Source organism: Prionailurus bengalensis, chromosome C2 (genome assembly GCF_016509475.1).
Source record: "Prionailurus bengalensis isolate Pbe53 chromosome C2, Fcat_Pben_1.1_paternal_pri, whole genome shotgun sequence".
NCBI lineage: Eukaryota > Metazoa > Chordata > Mammalia > Carnivora > Felidae > Prionailurus > Prionailurus bengalensis.
In genome coordinates, this window is record NC_057350.1 from 66305721 (window position 1) to 66325279 (window position 19559).

Genomic DNA, 19559 nt, shown 5'->3' on the forward strand with positions numbered 1-19559 from the left:
CAGGACTCTTACCAACACCTCTCAAAACGGTTGGGTCATTCAATAGAGAAGAAAATGCAAACACAAAATTCAGAGATTTGACAATCACCACACATGACCATCACTCATCATCATTACATAGTAACAAATTATGAATCACTTTATAGTTTATAAGCATGTTTACACCCATTACCTCACTTTAGCCAGGCAATAGTGCTATGAGGGAGGTAGAACCAATACTAAATGGAGAAAAGAGAACTGAAGTTCAAAAGATAAATAAAACTGCTCTAGCTTATACAGTAATATTGAAAATTACAACCCAGTTCCTCCAACTCCCAAGTTAAGTACACTTTCCAATACCAAAAATAGAAGGAAACAAATCAAGCCATCTACTTCTATTCCAAAATAGTCACAAAAATAACTGTCCAGTATAACCATACATTTTAAGTAAATGTCCTCACATTTTTTAATATGTACTGCAAAAATATCTTTTACTATAAAACTGCTTCATTTTGTCTGAGATATAAGGTTACCTGAGACAAATCATCTAAACTGAGTACAAGAAGAGTTGGAATTCTGAGGAAAATCAAATCAATGAACTGACAACAAACATTTAAGCACCTGAGCAGATGTATCAGAATACAAAGTAATAATCCACTGGTTAACAGCTGCTACTTTTGCTGGGATACAAAGAGCATTTCCTGCTTTTTTTTTAGACTGGTTTATTCTAAATAAGAAATACTGGGATCTGAAAAAGCAGGAAAGCATGATTTTTCTAATCAATAAACAGAAAAAGGAATGTGAAGACTAAATCTCTCTACATCACAATCTCCCGCCTACATTATTCTACTTTTCAGAAGTTTAAAGATAATAGAAGATGAAGAACAAGAAGAAAAAGAAGAATTCAATTTATTATTTTAAAAATACCCCACTGGGGCGCCTGAGTGGCTCAGTCGGTTAAGCATCTGATTCAGCTCAAGTCATGATCTCATGGTTTGTGGGTCTGAGCCCTGGGTCCGGCTCTGTGCTGACAGCTCCGAGCCTGCAGCCCGCTTTGAATTCTGTCTTCTCTCTCTCTCTGCCCCTTCCCGGCTTGTGCTCTCTTTCAAAAATAAATATTTAAAATTTTTTAAAAAATACTCCAATGTATACAATTATTTGGGTGGTGGTTGCTGTTCCACATCATGAAAAACTCTGAAATATATGCATATATAAACACCAAAATAGCTCACTATTTCTCATACCTAGTTCTAAACAGCTTCCAAAGATACTCAGGAGCACCTACTGACCAATACAAGGATGTCTAACCCAGCACACTTACCATCTTCTCTCTCCCCCCTCAGGAATCCTCATATTGTTAACACTGTCCCCTCCCCTTAAGCCTGCATTATTCTTCTGTCAATTAAATCCACCTCAGGCAACATCCTAGGGTTTTCCATCGTCTTTTTTTTTTTTTTTCCCTCTCAAATCTTAGAGGAAAATTTTTCTCTCTTCCCTACTCTCTTCATTCCACTCAAGAGCTGGGGTGCAGTGGGGGGGGGGGGGAGGACAGGACCCCTTAACCACAGCTGGTAAGCAAAAGGATAGCACTTCTGCTCTATACCAGTCAAGAGAAAGTTAAAAGCCATGAGTTGAAAAGCCAATGCCATCAACCTATAAAGCTCCTGAAAGTAACCAGAAAGATCTGTCAGCATCACACAAGTCTCTATCTATTCCTTATCCCCCTCAAATTAAATCTTTTTATCAATCAACTACTAGCATTCAAGAGAATTTTTCAAAACTAGTTTTAGGGTTTTTTAATAGTTTTGTTAAATTAATACCCCTGCAATATTATTGTTTACTATTATTTTTCACTATAAATATGTAGCTCTCTGAGCTAATTATGGCTTAGGCTTTTGTAGAATAGCCTGCCTAGCACCTAGGCATTTTTATTTTACATACTTAACAAAACTTTCAAAGGAAAAATATGTTCTAATTCCCCCCAAAACAAGTGATGAACTTTTAAAATACAATTTATTTACAGGTTAAGACTTTTCTGTATAATCTTGGTGGAAAATACACCTAAGATATTACATTTTAACTTAATAAACTGTTAAAGTAGAAATAAGGTAGGGTACCCCCTTAAGAGTTTTACAAGAATCTCACTAATATGAAAAATAAAATAACCAGGTATAAATCCTATATTAATTCCATTTCTACAAGAGGCACCACACATTTTCAAATTAATTTTAGTTTACATTTACAACTATATGAGTAATGATGCTACATTTATAGTTAATAAGGAATATGCTTAAAAGAAAAATAAATTAAGTAACATTGTCCCACCTGATTCTAATTAGTTGGAATCAAATCCATATTGGGTTTTTATATGTGCCACTCTTCCTCTTTCTAAAACTAGTTTAACATCCCCTAATACTCTCCCCATAAAAAAATGGACTTTAGAGAACCTAGCAATACCATTCAAGTAGGACAAAGGACAAATCCTAGGCCCATGTCTCCACAGAAGAGTATTGACAGATCCACCGGGTAAATTCACAAAGCAGAGTCCATTTAGCATTTCTCACTACAAGGCTCTGCTAGAAGAGATGCTAACTGTACCATTGGAATGACACAGTCCTACACTCACAGTGGGACTATAGTAAGTTTTGGTTCTGTCACTGCCTAAGATGTATGGCTAATCCTTTTGCCAGGGGATCAGAGAAGCATATGCTGGATACTCCCCATGCCAGGGCAGAGTACTTCTCACACTGCTGACTCATTACTTAAAGTGACAGAAGTCAAGAGGACTTAAAGATAGGAAACACTTTCTCTTGAAAAAGAACTTTTGTCCTTGGGAAACAACTACATTCCTAACCTTGCCCTTTTCAGATGGTCTTTATCATCTCCTACTGTTACTTATTTGACCTAATAATAAACCAGGGCAGGACCCGCACCAGTTTGCTAACACCACTGGCTAAATTTCTTTTTTTATTCATACCTCCACAATGCTTCTGCAGAAGCACTGGAACATAACCTCATTTTTAAAAGAAAATCAGTGGAAAAGTGAGTACTATTTAAAATGAAAGCAAGAGAAAGGGATGCAAGCCTATAATTCCAATACTTGTACTTCAATAAATCACTCCTTAGGTGGCTCTGTATATTATTAATTCTCACATATATGCTCATGGCATGCATATCCTTTCTATTTTGTAAGTATTCTCTCATATTAATGGTGATTAGGCTGACAAAAAGTTTCAAAAATCTTGAGAACAGAAAAGTAATGATGATATGATAGAATTTTTGGTTCAAATACATTGTCATTATTGATTAATCCATCACATGCTTAATAAGCACTATTCTGTGTACCAGAATGTGCTAGGAACTAGGGTCACAAAAATGAGTAAGACAAAAAAATAAATAAAGACAAACAAAGCCCCTTCCTTTATGAAGCTTTCTGTTCAAAGAAAATTTATTTATTGAGAACACCAGATTCAGTATTTATTCAAAATTTGGATTCAGTATTTCTTACTACACAAAAGAGCCAGATGCCTTACCAATTATTTTCACTAAAACCTTTCTTAATCTTTTCTTTTTCTAAAAACCTCTCTTTAATGCACCTCATCTTAATCCCGTGAGGTGCATGAAATTACCTCCATCTCAGATGAGGAAATTGAAGCTCTAAGAAGTTAAGAGACTTATTAGAGATCACAAACTAAATAAAGAAAGGCCACATTAAAACAGCTGTTTTAATTCTAAGTGTTGACTCTATTACTAATGTATCAACCTGCTTCTAAAGAAAAGGCCAAAGGGGAAAAGATACTATTGAATGCGCAGATTACTAAATTAACTTTTTACTCATGTAAAATTATAAAAATATTTAAAAACATTCTGGTGTGGGAGTGCCTGGGTGGCTCAGTCGGTTAAGCATCCGACTCCTGGTTTTGGCTCAGGTCATGATCTCATGGTTTGTGGGTTTGAGCTCTGCAGCAGGCTCCACGCTGATACATCAGGCTCCACACTATGAGCGTGGAGCCTGCTTGAGATTCTCTCTCCCTCTCTCAAAAAAACAAACAAAACAAACACCAAAAAAAAACCACAAAAACATTCTGGTATGAACATATGCAAATAACAGGACCAAGATTCCACCGAAAATTTTTTCAAGTTGAGCTTCTCTGAGATTCCATCCAATACAGCCTTCCATTCTGTAGAACATTTGAGCTTCATAGATGAAATGTATTGTTAATAAAAGTTAGCTATAAAATAAGTATCTGTAGAGCCATCCTATTTTCTCACCCATTTCCATTATAAAAACTGAAACTACATACTCATAGAAGAGTTCCACAGTAGGTAGAGTTTAAGGCTTCAGAGATTTAATAGTCCCACAGATCAAAAAGGTCAACAGAAAGCCATCTAACCCATTACCCTTAAAGTCTTACTTTAAATTTCATCGAGAAGAAAAAGACTATTTACCCTATACTGAGACCTCACACACACAACCCGCATAGTTCATTCCTCTGTCCAAGTACCTACATTACTCAAAAGGGGGCAAAGTAAACATTAAGCAAGAGAACAAATGTACCTAACAATCAACGCACCATGACAGAGAAGAAATGGATTCCAAATAAAAAAGAGAATATTTTAGTTGTGTTATTTGACTTCTTGGGTGGAGTAAAAATTCCAGATAACCTAGCCAACAACATAAATGGACTCCAAAAATTAACTAGGCACTGAGAGTCTTAAATTTTCCTACAAGAAATTTCCCAGATTCATATTTCTGGGAGAGTGTAAACAGACAATTCTTATAGTATCTGATACACATACACAAAGCCAAATTAACCACTAATTTTCTAACTTTTCAGCTTCCATTTTCAACTATGAGTAGTGTTGCTACATTAATAGTTAATAATACACATACACCCCCTCCCTCTCCTCTGAAAACTTTTTTCCCCTTCTAGTGGGTTGAGCACCTGAATATATTCACTGAAGTATATATTTCTCCCTAGACTGTGAAAACGCAACAATAAATTACAAACTCCCTTCTCCCATGGACCTACCACCTAGTAAGAATAGCAAATATTATTCATACAAATACCTGCCCAGTTATATATTAGTGGAGGTACGACTATATAAAAGAGAATTACAGAATGCAATGGAGCCTATAATGAAGGATCTAGCATCTAATCATGGTTGGGTTGCCTTGAGCAAGTGGTATTTCAGTTGAAATTTCAAAGGTGTGAAGGGGGTTGGGAACAATGAGGTGGGAAAATAAAGGCACAGCAAAAGAAAGACACTGATGGAGTTTAGCAAAATATGGTAATAAAGGAAGGGTAGTCAAGCACAAAAGACCATATATTAATTACATGATCCTGTTTGTATGAGGTCCAGAATAAGCAAATCTACAGAGACAAAAGGTAATAGTGGTTGCCTAGGGCTGGGGAGGGAGGTGGGGAGGAAAAGGGGAGTGACTGCAAATGGGTTAAGAGATTTCTTGTGGGGATGATGAAAATGTTATCAAATTAGATTATGGCGACAGTTGCACAACCCTGTATACATACTAGAAGTAACTGAATTGTACACTTTAAATCAAAATTTTAAACTTTATGGTATGTAGAAGCACCTGGGTGACTCAGTCAAGTGTCCAACTTCACTAGGTCATGATTCACAGCTTGTGAGTTCAAGCCCCGCATCAGGTTCTGTGCTGCCGGTTCAGAGCCTGGAGCCTGCTTCGGATTCTGTATCTCCCTCTCCCTCTCTGCCTTTCCCCCACTTGCTCTGTCTCTCTCTCTCTCTCAATAATAAATAAAAACATTTTAAAAAATCAACCACTGTTGGAATAGAGCAATAATGTCATACCTAAATATATACATATATATTGTTAAATATGAGGTCTTATTTTATATGAGATCCTGTTTTGATTAAGTGTAATTTTCTTTAAATGCAGCAGCACCAACAACAAAGCCTTTCATCCAGTATTTCCCTTTCTAGGAATATGGTGGAGGAAAAGAAGTAATAAAAAACTGAGAAAAAAATGATTGACTTATATATAGATATTCACTGAAGCACTGTATATAATATCACTGAATTGGAACCAATCTAGACGCCCAATAGTAAATCATTAGATAAATGTATGTTCACACTGAACAGAATATTTAACACCCATTACAATTACATTTTCAAAGAATACTGAAGGAAGCTATAAAAAAATATTCATGATGTAAGATTATACAAAAGAGCAGGTTACAAAACTGCTATGTACTATGTGATCCCAATTTGGAACACAAATGTTAGACAGACAAGAAGACCAAAAAGTAAACAGTTTGCTCTGCATAGTAAGAATACAGGTAAATTTTTATTTTTTTTCTACCTCTTTATAATTTTCAAATTCTCTACAATTTAAGCATGTAAATTTTTTTAAGATGAATCTGCTTCAAGTTCTAAAAAGATAACTCTTTTCATAAAAGTATTATTGTTATAATCTAACATTTCTTCACTGGTTCTAAAAAGTCCAAGCATGCTTAAGGAACTGTTTAAAGTAAAAATGAGCAAATGTCTACTACTTGAATGATTTATCCTTGACTATAAAAACATTATGAAGAAATGGATTGAGTGCCTCATTCATAGTCAACGTTTATTCTTCAAGTAAGCACTAATTCTTGTACTCAATACAGAAAAGAATACAAGAAAATAAGCTTGGAAATCATGCATCATTTAATGATGTATGTTTAAAAGATTTCCTGAAGGGCTATATCTGTACTCAGACTCAACTTCTATGAACCATTTTGTGACTATTCATTTAAATCCTACAACAATCAATGAGATATTACTATTTAACAAATCAAAGTACTAAAGAGGCCAGCCCAGAGCCTCACCATATCACAAATGGAACCTGCTAACACCAGCTTAACTCACCAAAAAGTGGTTCCTCCTCCCACAAACTATTTAAAACTGTCCAGACCCCACCACTAATGCCATAGATCCCTTCAGCTGACCAAAGACTTCAAGGACTAAATCTATCACGTCATACCCTAGTTTACCTAAATCTTCACCAGAAATGCAAGCCTTTCCCATTTGTAATTATATATTCCTCCATCTACTCTATATATCTTTTTCTGAGTTGACTCCTCAACCCTACCCCTTCTAGAATGTTCTCTGAATTACATTCTGTGCCTACCAAACACCACCTTCTTGCCTTAAGGAAAATGTAACTACCTCATAAATCTCACAAAGGCTGAGGTTATTCATTTCCTTCACACATCTCAAAATAATGTCCTCCTTGCTCCCTATTGCCATTTCAGGACCTTTGGTCATCCACAACAACAAACATTCCTGATTACTTAAGGCCCTCCTATGTTGGTTCCTCTTCTACCAACTTCTAAATGTTGGAGTTCTAGAACTCCTAGATCCCCTTTGGTCCTAGATCCCCTTTCTCTTCTGTCTCTATACTCTCCCCAAATTATCTTAGGCATTTCCAGAACTTTAAATACATGGTATTTAAAATACTATCATTTGAGAACTGTTGGTTCTCCAATTTACTTTGCCTTTTAACGTTTATTTATTTTTGAGAGACAGAGAAACAGAACACGAGCAGGGGAGGGGCAGAGAGAGAAAGGTTAGACACAGAATCCGAAGCAGGTTCCAGGATCTGAGCTGTCAGCACGAACCTGATGCGGGACTCAAACTTACGAATTGCGAGATCATGATCTGAGCCAAAGTTGGATGCTTAACAGACTAAGTCACCAAGGCACCCCTCCAATTTATTTCTGTAGCCCAGACTACTCTTTCAACCTTTAGAGACCTCTATATTCCACTTCCCACTTCTTCAGAATTACACTTGTCTATCTTGTTTCACTGATTTAAACACTTAAAAGCTTCAAAATGTTCTACAAGACTCTGCAAGATTTGGTTTGATTCTTATCTCATGCCATTCTTCCCCTTGTTCACTATCATTCATCAGTTATACAAGGCTTCTTTTGATTTGATGAATACACAAAGCTCTTTGCCTCTTCAGGGCTTTTTTTATATGATGTTTCACTTTGTCCAGAATGTTCTTTCTCTAGCCAACTAGCCCATTCCTTTTTTATCCTTTAGGCTTCAGCTTACATGTCACTTCTTCAGATACATTGTCTAGAACTATCCAAATCTAAGGTAATTTTCCTCTGTTATTATCCTCTCACAGTAACTAGTTATTTTCCTTTAAAAAACACTTATCATAGTCTGTAAATAAGTAAATACACAAACAATATCCTGACCATATTAAGCATACTACTAACTACATCATTAGCCCAATCAGTAAATGAATGGGCTTACTCACAACCATACAGCTAACACACAAAAAACTAAAAGCTGCCCAATCTAAATTCTTAATACACAATAATAATGTCCCTACAATTCCTCATCTCAAGCATAAAGTAACTACATTGAATATTTATATTTAATTATCCTTACTATAAAAGGATATGGTAAAGTTTTAAGAGATCTTAAAATGTAAAAATTTAAGGACCAGAATGCTAAAAAATGTAACAGGAGGGTCTGGATTTTCAAAAAGTTATCATTTCAACACTTCTCAAAATATTTCTAAAACGCTTACATATGTGAATAAACAAGAGACAGACAATTAACTAATTTAGCAGAGTTCCACATTTTAACTAATACAATTTTTTGGAATGAAATACACAGATAAAAAATTTCCAGAAAAGGCAGTAATTTGTATTTTTTTAAATTTTTTAATGTTTATTTGCTTTTGAGAGAGAGAGAGAGAAAGCACGAGCAAGGGAGGGGCAGAGAGAGATGGAGACACAGAATCCGAAGCAGGCTCCAGGCTCTGAGCTGTCAGCTAGAGCCCAAAGTGGGGCTCGAACTTACAACTGTGAGATCGTGACCTGAGCAGAAGTCAGATGCTCAACCAACTGAGCCACCCAGGTGCCCCAGCAGTAATTTATATTCTTAAAGCAGCCCACAAAAACCTATTTAACAATGGTTAAGTAGGCCTTAGTACTAACAGCACAAACCTGAGCTCTGAGTTCAAGGAGCAGGACTCTGTGGTGAAACAGAGTGGAGGAATTTAAAAAAAAAAAAAAAAAAGGAACTCATTTGAGTCCCTGGATAACCAGCTTGTTTTTGGACTCTGCCACGTTCTAAGCCTCTTTGTCCCATGCCCAGACTTATGCAGTCAACAAGGAGCACAGTATGAAGTGGGAGGAGAGAAGGAAAAAAGTAGTATTTATTGAACACTTTGCAACAAGTACAGTGTTGGGCATATTGTATTTCACTTACTCCCACCAATCCCACAACACAGTTATCATCATCTTTTGTTTCCCAGGGAATATTTAACTCTAAGCCTATACTCTTTCCACTAAAGATTTCTTAAGCAACCTCCTCTAATTAAATAATTGTATAATTAACTGTTCAATGTACTTTCCACTAGGAGATAAGACATGTCTGCATTTTTCCACCAGTTTTCATAGAAAGAGCTCAAAATCTCTTGGGTTAATGGATGACTGAATCAGTAAATGAATGAATGACCAAAATAAATTCAAGTATCATCTTCTCTATGTTTTCCTAATCATTCTAAACTACCATGATTATACTTCCTGTGGAGTCACACTGACTCACTTCTACTTGTGCTTTTCAACACAACAGTCACTAAACTAAATTGAGCTATTAAGCACTTGAAAGTGGTTAGTCTGAATTGACATGTGCTATAATACATAAGAGATGGTGAGTTAATAAAAAATAGAATGTAAAATACTTCAATAACTTTTATATGCATTACACGTTGAAATGTTAATTTTTTACATACTAGGTTAAATCAAATATATTACCCAAATTAATTCTACTTAATTTTTAATGTGGCTATTAGAAAATTTTAATTATATATGTACCTTGCAATATATTTTTACTCAACAGCACTGATCTAAACCATCAATCCATATATATCAGCTTATGTATTACCATTTTATAGCATCTCTTATGTTATTTAAATATTCATGTTTCCCTAAAATGAAGTGTCCCTAGCCTTATAAAATTACCATATAAACTGGAATATGTTTTAAAACAGCTGTATTGTTATAATTCACATAACATATAATTTACCCACTTAAAGTGTATAATTCAATGACTTTTATCATATTCACAGGATTGTGCATCTATCATCACAATCAATTTCAGAACATTTTCCTTACTCAAAAAAAGAATCTGCACCCCTTAGCCATCATTCCCCAACCCTTCCATTCTACTAGCCCCAGGGAAACATTAATCTACTTTCTAGCTCTATAGTTTTGCTTATTGTGGACACAACATATAAATGGAATCATACATCTTTAGTGACTGGCTTCTTTCACTTAGAATAACGTTTTCTAGTTTCATCCATGTTGTAGTATGTCTTGATTTTTTTAAAATGATTTCTTTTGATTACTCAGTAATATTCCATTGTATGGATATACCACATTTGTCTCTCCATTCATCAGCTGATGAACACCGGGGTGTTTCTACTCTCTGGCTATTATAAATAATAAAGCTATGAACATTCATGTACATGGACATACAGGTATATATCTAGGAGTGGAATCCTGATATGATACCTCTATCTGTAACTGTGAGGTGCTGACAGGTTGCTCTCCAAAGCAGCTGCACCACTTTACATTCCCAGGTGGGATTCCCAGTTTATGAGGGTTCCAATTTATCCATATCCTCACAAACATTTGATATTGACTTTCTGATTCTAGCCATTCTAGCAGATGTGAAGTTGTATTTAACTGTAGTATTGATTTAAATTTTCCTGATGGCTAATGGTGTTAAATGTCTTTTCACGTATTTATGGACCATTCGTATATTTTCTTTGTAGAAATGCCTGTGCCAATTTTTAATTGGGTTACTTGTCTTTCTCATTGAGTTGTAAGATTTACTTATATTTTCTGGCTACAAGTCCTTTATCAGATAAATGATCTGCAAATATTTTTTCCCTTTCTGTAGATTGTCTTTTCTCTTTCCTAGTGGTGTTTTGAAGCATAAATGTTTTTCTTTTTAATAATGTTCAATTTATCTGTTCTTTTGTTGCTTGTGTTCTTGATATCATAGCTAAGAAGCCATTGTCTAACCCAAGGTCACAAAGATTTACTCCTGTTTTCTAAGAGTTTTAGTTTTAGCTCTTGCACACAGGTATTTGTTTGGAGATAATTTTTGTATGCAGTATAAAGTAGGAATTCAACCTCACCGCTTTTTTTTTTTTTTAAGTTTGTTTGTTTATTTTAAGAGAGATAGAACAGGAGCAGGGGAGGGGCAGAAAGGGAGAGAGAATCCCAAGTGGTATTCTCTTGGGAGAATGACAATGCAGAGCCCAACCCCATCAACCATGACATTGTGACCTGGGCAGAAATCAAGTCAGACACTTAACTGACTGAGCCACCCAGACACCCTCAACTTCACTGCTTTTGCATGTGGATATCCAGTTGTCCCAGACTGTTTGTGGAAAAGACTATTCTTTTCCAACTTGTCTTGGTATCCTTTTCAAAACCACTGACCATAAATGTAAGGGTTTATTTTTTTTTATATGAAATTGTTGTCAAATTGGTTTCGATACAAAAAAAATACGGAAGCTTCACGAATTTGCGTGTCATCCTTGCACAGGGGCCATGCTAATCTTCTCTGTATCATTCCAATTTTAGTATATGTGCTGCCGAAACAAGCACTGTAAGGGTTTATTTTTAAACACTCAGATCTATTTCATTGATCTGTCTATCCTTATGCCAGCTGCACACAGTCTTGATTATTGTAGCTTTGTAATAAGTCTTGAAATTGGGAAATAAAAGTCTTCCAACTTTTTTTTTGTCAAGATTTTTTGAGCTATTCAGGTTCTGTTATGGGTTGAATTGGGTCCCCCTCACCCCCCCCGCCCACCACCAACCCCCAGAAACAGTTACATAGAAGTTCTAAACCTGAGTACCTCAGAATGTGATTTTGGAAAGAAAGGCTTCATAGAAATAATCAAGTTAAAATGAGATTATTCAAGTGTCTCTAATCCAATATTACTGGTGTCCTTTCATTATAAAAAGGGGGCTTTGGGACACAAACACACAACACACAAAGGGAAGACAATGTGAAGACACACACAGGGAGAAGATATCCAGGTAAATGGAGTCATGCATACACAAGCAAAGGAATGCCAAGGACTATTGGCAAACACCAGAAACTAGAAGAGGCAAGGGAGGATTCTTCCCTACAGCTGTCAGAGAGTGCATCACCTGTTCAACACCTTGATTTTGGACTTCTAGCTTCTGGAACTATGAAACAATAAACCTCTTTTGTTTTCAGCCACCTACTTTTGGGTACTTTATGTCAGCCCTAGAAAACTAATACAGGATCCCTTATATTTCCATATGAATTTTAGGATCAGCTTATCAATTTCTGCAAAAAGGCAGTTGAAATTGTGATAGGGATCGTACTGAATCTGGGAATTAGAGGCATATTGCCACCTTAACAATATTAAGTCTTCCAGTCCATAAACATGGGATGTCTTCCCATTTATTTTGGTCTTCTTAATTTCTTTCAACAATGTTTTACAATTTCCATAGTACAAGTTTTGTCGTTCTTTCATTAAATTTATTAAATAATTTATTGTTAATTTTGTTAAGTATTTTATTTCGTTTGATGCTACCATAAATGGAATGGTTTTCCAATAATTTGCTCATTTCTACTGTATAAAAATACAACTGATTTTTTACATTGATTCTCTATCTTGCTGAGCTCGTTTATCAGCTATAACAGTGAATTAATAGTGGGTTTCTTGGGAATACCTGGGTGGCTCAGCGGGTTAAGCATCTGACTTTGGCCTACGTCATGATCTCGCCATTCCCGTTTCCGAGTTCAAGCCCCGCATCAGGCTGTGTGCTGACAGTTCAGAGCCTGGAGCCTGTTTCAGATTCTGTGTCTCCCTCTCTCTGTGTCCCTCCCTCCCTCCCAAACATAAACATTAAAAAAGTTTTTTTTAAATAGTGGATTTCTTGAACTTTCTATACACGTCTGCAACAGAGATACTTTTAACTTCTTTCTTACCCATCTGGATGCCTTTTCTTTTTCTTGCCAAAGGCCCTGTCAAAAACCTCAATGTTGAAGGTTGTTTATCTTGCTTCTGATCTTAAGGGAAAGTAGTCAGTCTTTCATCATTAAGTGTGATGTACACTCATGGTTTTTTCATAGATGCTCTTTATCAGGTAGAGAAAGTTCCCTCCTATTCCTCATTTGTTGAATATCTTTATCATAAATGGAATGTACTTTTAAAAAATACTTATTTATTTTTGAGAGAGAGACAGAGTGCAGGCGGGGGAGGGGCAGAGAGAGGGAGACACAGAACCCAAAGCAGGCTCCAGGCTCTGAGCTGTCAGCACAGAACCCAATGCGGGGCTCAAACCCACAAATCACGAGATCATGACCCAAGCCGAATTCAGATGCTCAACTGACTGAGCCACCGAGGTGCCCCTTAAATGGAATGTACTTTAAAAAGTCTCTGTACTTTATATAGTATGTAGCCTGCTGGTGCTCTGTGGTGGATTCAATGACTAAAACCAGTATCAGGTACAATTTGCCGCCCCCCCCCCCCAAAAAAAAGTCTTGGTTGTTTTTTTTTTTTTTATATATAGCAGGAAAATATAAATTATTAGTTTATTCTGGCAATTCAGAAGATATCCTCATTAAGAATATGTTGTCAAATTAATTCTGGTCACTAGCTTCTGTTGTTTTATTTTGTTTTGTTTTGAACATCCTCAGGATATCACCAATTTAAATATCAAAGAGAAGGGCTACCATGACTCATATAGGTGCCAAATGACTGAGAATAAAGAGTTAATTTAAAAAACAAATCTAGGGGCGCCTGGGTGGCGCAGTCGGTTAAGCGTCCGACTTCAGCCAGGTCACGATCTCACAGTCCGTGAGTTCGAGCCCCGCGTCGGGCTCTGGGCTGATGGCTCAGAGCCTGGAGCCTGTTTCCGATTCTGTGTCTCCCTCTCTCTCTGCCCCTCCGCCGTTCATGCTCTGTCTCTCTCTGTCCCAAAAATAAATAAATGTTGAAAAAAAATATTTAAAAATAAAATAAAATAAAATAAAAAACAAATCTATGCCACATAGCAGTTTTAAAAAAAAAGAACTGTTTACACAGAGATCAAAATAATAGCATGCATCAATAAGCATTTTAGAATCATTGTTAAGACACATTTACAAATTCTGTACCACAGAAATAAATTTAACCTAAAACTCAAATTTGCTTTGAAAAACTCAAACTTTATGATAACTCAGCAGGACAGCAATTCTTATCAGTGCATTAAACAATTATCACCCCAATACCTTATATACTAAATACACAGAAATGCTGAATATATAAGTGTGGAAATACCCATAATTCAATTCATAAGCAATTACTTGAAGCAAATAAGGAACTGCTTAGCTTTTATTCAAGGTGTTGCCCTAAAGGACCCTTGTTTATCCCTTTGTCTTACCCAGCCTGAACTTTAAAAACAGACAGGCATTTTTTAATTATACTGCTAACGGTTCCTCATCTACTCTTAAGGGGGAAAAAAAAATCAAGTAGTAAGATACTAAAAAAGAACACTTAAAGAAATAGCTTATCCACAGCAATTAAGAAACACATGCTTCTCTGCCCAGAAATTCTGTGACAGATTCTGAAGAACTGAAGACACATTACCTTAAAGAACTAAAACACAATCTAAAGTAAGAAATGATTCTAAATATATAACGAAGCAGATAGTGTATAATACATCATATGCAAAGCAATTAAATACATTTTATAAAGTGCTACAACTCTTCTTTCACCATCTTCTTATACCTATAACCTTTAGTCTTAAGCGATTTGATGGTATTTATTGATTTTTAGAAAAAACAGAGCATATAAGAATGAAGCACCGTTTTTGTTTTTACAGTTTATACTTAAAAAAAAATTTTTTTAATGTTTTTATTTATTTTTGAGACAGAGAGAGACAGAGCATGAGCAGGGGAGGGGCAGAGAGATAGAAGGAGACACAGAATCTGAAGATGGCTCCAGGCTCTGAGCTGTCAGCACAGAGCCCGACACGGGGCTCGAACTCACGAACTGTGAGATCATGACCTGAGCGGAAGTCGGATGCTTAACCCGACTGAGCCACTCAGGTGCCCCATACATTTTATACTCTTTAAATGATGGTTATTCAAGGTCATTCATTAAGCTCCCTTATGTAAATCTGCTTCTGCCAGAAAGTCATCAATAATGATAGAAAAGGTCCAAGTATATTGTTTATTCCTGTTTATATTATTATTCCCTTACAACACACCACAAGGAACAACAGAGATTAGTGAATTAAAAGTATCCAAAATATTTGAGGCTCTTTGTTATTATTATTAATTTTCCATAACTATAATATAGGCAAAGCACTATACTAAATGCTTTATGCTTTATAGTACACAGAATTTATTTAGTATAAAAACACTTTTTATAGATGAGGAGGTTGGGGCAGTTAAATAATTTGTCCAAGGTCACAACTAGTAAATGGCATATTCAGAATCTGAATAAAAGAAATGACTTGTTCCAGAGCCCAAGCTCTTACTTAATATGCTAGCTACTAACTTCTCAGTATTTTTAAGCTTTGTAAGTCAAAATAATGATGATAATCTCAGGTTTCTTATTTTAATAATAAGAACTCAATTTTGTGTATGCACATTTGAGCATACTCCATTGAAAAAGGACATCAAACAGCATGGCAATCTTCTCTAAAAATTGTGTTACATCAACTGGACATCTACATGCAAAAAAAAAAACAGAGAGAGAGAGAGGGAGGGAGAGAGAATAGAAACTGAGCTTATACCTTCCACAAAAATTAACTCAAAATGGATCATAGACATAAAGTAAAATGCAAAACTATAGAGCTTCTAAAAGATAACAGGAGAAAATCTAGGTGACCTTGGGTTTGGTGATGACTGTTTAGGTACAACACCAAAATCACGACTCACGAAAGAAAAACTGATAAGCTGAACTTCATCAAAAATAAAAACTTATGCTTTGCAAAAGATACTATTAAGAATGGAAAGACAAGCCACAAACTGGGGAAAGATATTTGTCAAACACATAACTAATAAAGGACTTGTGTCCCAAATACACAAAGAACTCTTAAAATTCAACAATAACATGATTAAAAATAGGCAAAAGTCATGAACAGACACTTGACACCAAAGAAGATATACAGATGGTAAATAAGCATATGAAAAGATATTCAACATCTCACTAGGGAATTGCAAATTAAAACAATGAAATATTACTGCAAACCTATTAGGACAACTAAAATCCAAAACATTGGCACCACCAAAGGATGCAGAACAAGAGGAGCGCTCACAAACTGCTGATAGGAATGCAAAATTGTACAGCCACTTTGAAAGACAGTTTGGCAGTTTCCTACAAAACCAAACATACTCTTAACCATACAATCCAACAATTGCACTCATGGATATTTATGCATGTGAATTGAAAACCTGTCCACTCAAAAACCTGCACAAAAATGTTTATAGTAGCTTTATTCAGATTTGCCAAAACATGGAAGGACTCAAGATATCCTTCAATAAGTGTAAGAAAAACAAATCTTGGTATAGTTATACAGTGGAATATTATTCAGCAGTAAAAAGAAATGAGCTATCAAGGCACAAAAACACATGGAGGAACCTTAAATGCCTATTGCTAAGTCAAAGAAGCTGCATACTGTATGATGTAACTACATGACATTTTAGAAAAGATAAAACTATAGAGATATTTAAAAGACTAGTGGTTGCCAGGGATGGGGGAATACAAATAATAGGGGAAGCACAGAGGATTTTTTGGGCAGTGAAACTATTCTGTATGCTATTGCAATAGTGGATACATAACATTATGCGTTTGTCAAAAGCCACAGAACTATCCAACAAAAAGAGTGGGCCTAATGGCAGTTACGAATAATAAACTATGGACTTTAGTTAATAACAATCTATCAATACTGGTTCATCAATTTTAACAAATACTACCACACAATACACGATGTTAATACTAAGGAAAACTGGGTAGGGGGAGAGAGTATAGGAGAATTCTCTGTAGTTTCTGTTCAGTTTTTTCTGTAAACCTGAAATTGCTCTAAGAAATAAAATCTAGTAGTTACAAAGAAGGGAAAGGGGAGAGGGGAAGGAGAGACAGAGAGGGGAGAAGAGGAAAGGAGGCATTACAGCACAATGGTCCTAAACCACTACACTATGTATCACTTGGAAAAATAATTCATTATTAAAAACCTAAGGGGATAGCATGGTTCGAGTTTTAATTTTACTCTGTTTTTATTATCTCATTACACATGTCTGGCCCACATCCCAAATCTAATAAAAACAAAAACCTTTGGGAGTAGGACCCTACTCATGTAGGATTCCAAAAATTCCCAAATGATTCTACTGTCAACAAGATGCAAAAGAGTCTTTTAACTTCTGAGTTAAACAGACTGGTTTGACTGCTGCTTTGTACTAAGCTTGACCACAACGTAACTTCTTTGTACCCCAGTTTCCTCAAATGTAAAACAAGAGGGTAACTTGACAGACAAGAGCATGAACCAGAATATTAAGGTCACTTTCAGCTCAAAATTACTTTCTGCTCTACATAAGTGTAACTAGAAATGATTTCTAAACTACATACTCCTTTAATTATCTTAAATCTAATCAAAACACAGAATTTTCATTGTTTTAACTAAGGTGCTACAAAAGACCTTTAAACTACAATTAAACTGTCTTACCTGATCAAATAAACCAATGCTTTTTCCATCACAATTCTCTCCTCAGAAGAACAGCATTTAGTCCTTTGCAGCTCTTTGAGGTATTCAAAAAGATTATCAAGAGTGTGAGTTAAGAATCTCAGATAACTGTAAGAAACTAGATACTCTCAAGAGGGCAATCCAATCGATCTCACTGGTAGCAAATTTCCATATTTCCATATTTCACTATATGTATATGAGCAAAGACTAGTAGCACACCTAATGTCAGCATGGCTCAATTTCCCTCTTAAAATTGGTCTGAGTATCATACTGAATGTCAAAAGTCTCTTCCTAGAAAACTAAAATTTATTATCTATCCTCAGCATGAACCAGCACCTGTATACCATATAACATGGTATATAGTGGGCAATTCTGTATTTTTCATCAATTTGTAGCAATCTAATAGTAGTCGAACACTTACTGTATGTCAGGTACTATGCTGGGCAAAGAGTGAACAAAACCAAGTCCCTGTCTTCATAAACTTTATGCTCTAGTAGGAAAGACAAACTAATACATGCCAAGTGGCAATAAATGCAATTTAAAAAAATGAAACAGGGGGGCCTGGGTGGTTCAGTTGGTTGAGCGTCCGACTTCGGCTCAGGTCATGATCTCACAGTGTGTTGAGTTCGAGCCCCGTGTCAGGCTCTGTGCTGACAGCTCAGAGTCTGGAGCCTGCTTCAGATTCTGTGTCTCCCTCTCTCTCTGCCCCTCCCCTGTTTGTGCTCCCTCGCTCTCTCACTCTCTCTCTCTCTCTCTCAAAAATAAACATTAAAAAATTAAAAATAAAATAAAATAAAACAAGGTAAGTAAGGGGTGGGGTATTTATTGACTGAGAGGGGCCATAAGACAGCCTTCTGAACAATGATGAAACTGTTTTATACTTCATTTGATACGAGGGGTACTGTATTCATTGAGCTGCACACTTAGGCTTTATGCCATCTGCTGTATGTAAGTTATACCTCCAAGTGTTCTTTTAAGTTTGCTAAAAGAAACATCTAAAAGACCAACCCCACCCAGCTCCAGTGATGATTTCCTTGATTACCACAATATAATTCCAAGCCAAGGGACTATATATCCTCACAGCTAAACAAAATTATATCTTCTAGAACCACATACATGATTTTATGTTTCACTATATGTATTTAACTTTCCAATTATAATGTGCTGCTTCTACTGCTTAGTTCTTTGCATAAGCCAGATCATTTAGGAAGATCATTTAGTACGTATATACTGTATTCATATAAGTTAAGGCAAAAGAAAACCACACTCTTGCCTTTAAAAGATAAAAATGGAATAGAGCTAAAAAGAAGTCCACAACTAATGATAAATATAAAGTGGTGTTTATGTGTCTTAAAAAAAAAAAATCGATCTTTAACCATTTGGTACTTCCTCCTTTCCCCACTGACCCAAAATCCTAGTCAGAGTTTCTGTTTTAGAGAGAAATGCAATGAATGCAAGAACCGAGCACTTAAATCATTCCATGATCCATAAAGAGAAAATCCAGCACAGTGACCAAGAACGTGTAGTGTGGAGCCAGACAGCTTGGATTAAATCCTGGTTCCACCACTTATTACCTATATTATCTTAGCCAAGTTTATTTATTTCACTTCCCTATGCCTCAGGCTGCTCATCCATAAAATAAGGATAATGGAGCCCCTGGGTGGCTCAGTCAGTTCAGTATCTGACTTTGGCGCAGGTCATAATCTAGCGGTTCATGAGTTCGAGCCCCAAGTTGGCATCTGTGCTGACAGCTCAGAGCCTGGAGCCTGCTTCAGATTCTGTGTCTCCCTCTCTCTGCCCCTCCCCAAC

At 36.0% G+C, this 19559-nt stretch overlaps 1 protein-coding gene and 1 non-coding gene across 4 annotated transcripts in view; both read right to left on the bottom strand.

Moving 5' to 3' along the window:
• Nucleotides 1-19559, bottom strand: part of GSK3B (glycogen synthase kinase 3 beta) — a 196413-nt gene that overhangs the window by 140177 nt on the left and 36677 nt on the right. The gene's annotated exons all lie outside the window — the stretch shown is intronic.
• Nucleotides 11539-11645, bottom strand: LOC122492434. Its single transcript, XR_006299621.1, has one exon. It is a non-coding gene; the product is annotated as a U6 spliceosomal RNA (small nuclear RNA).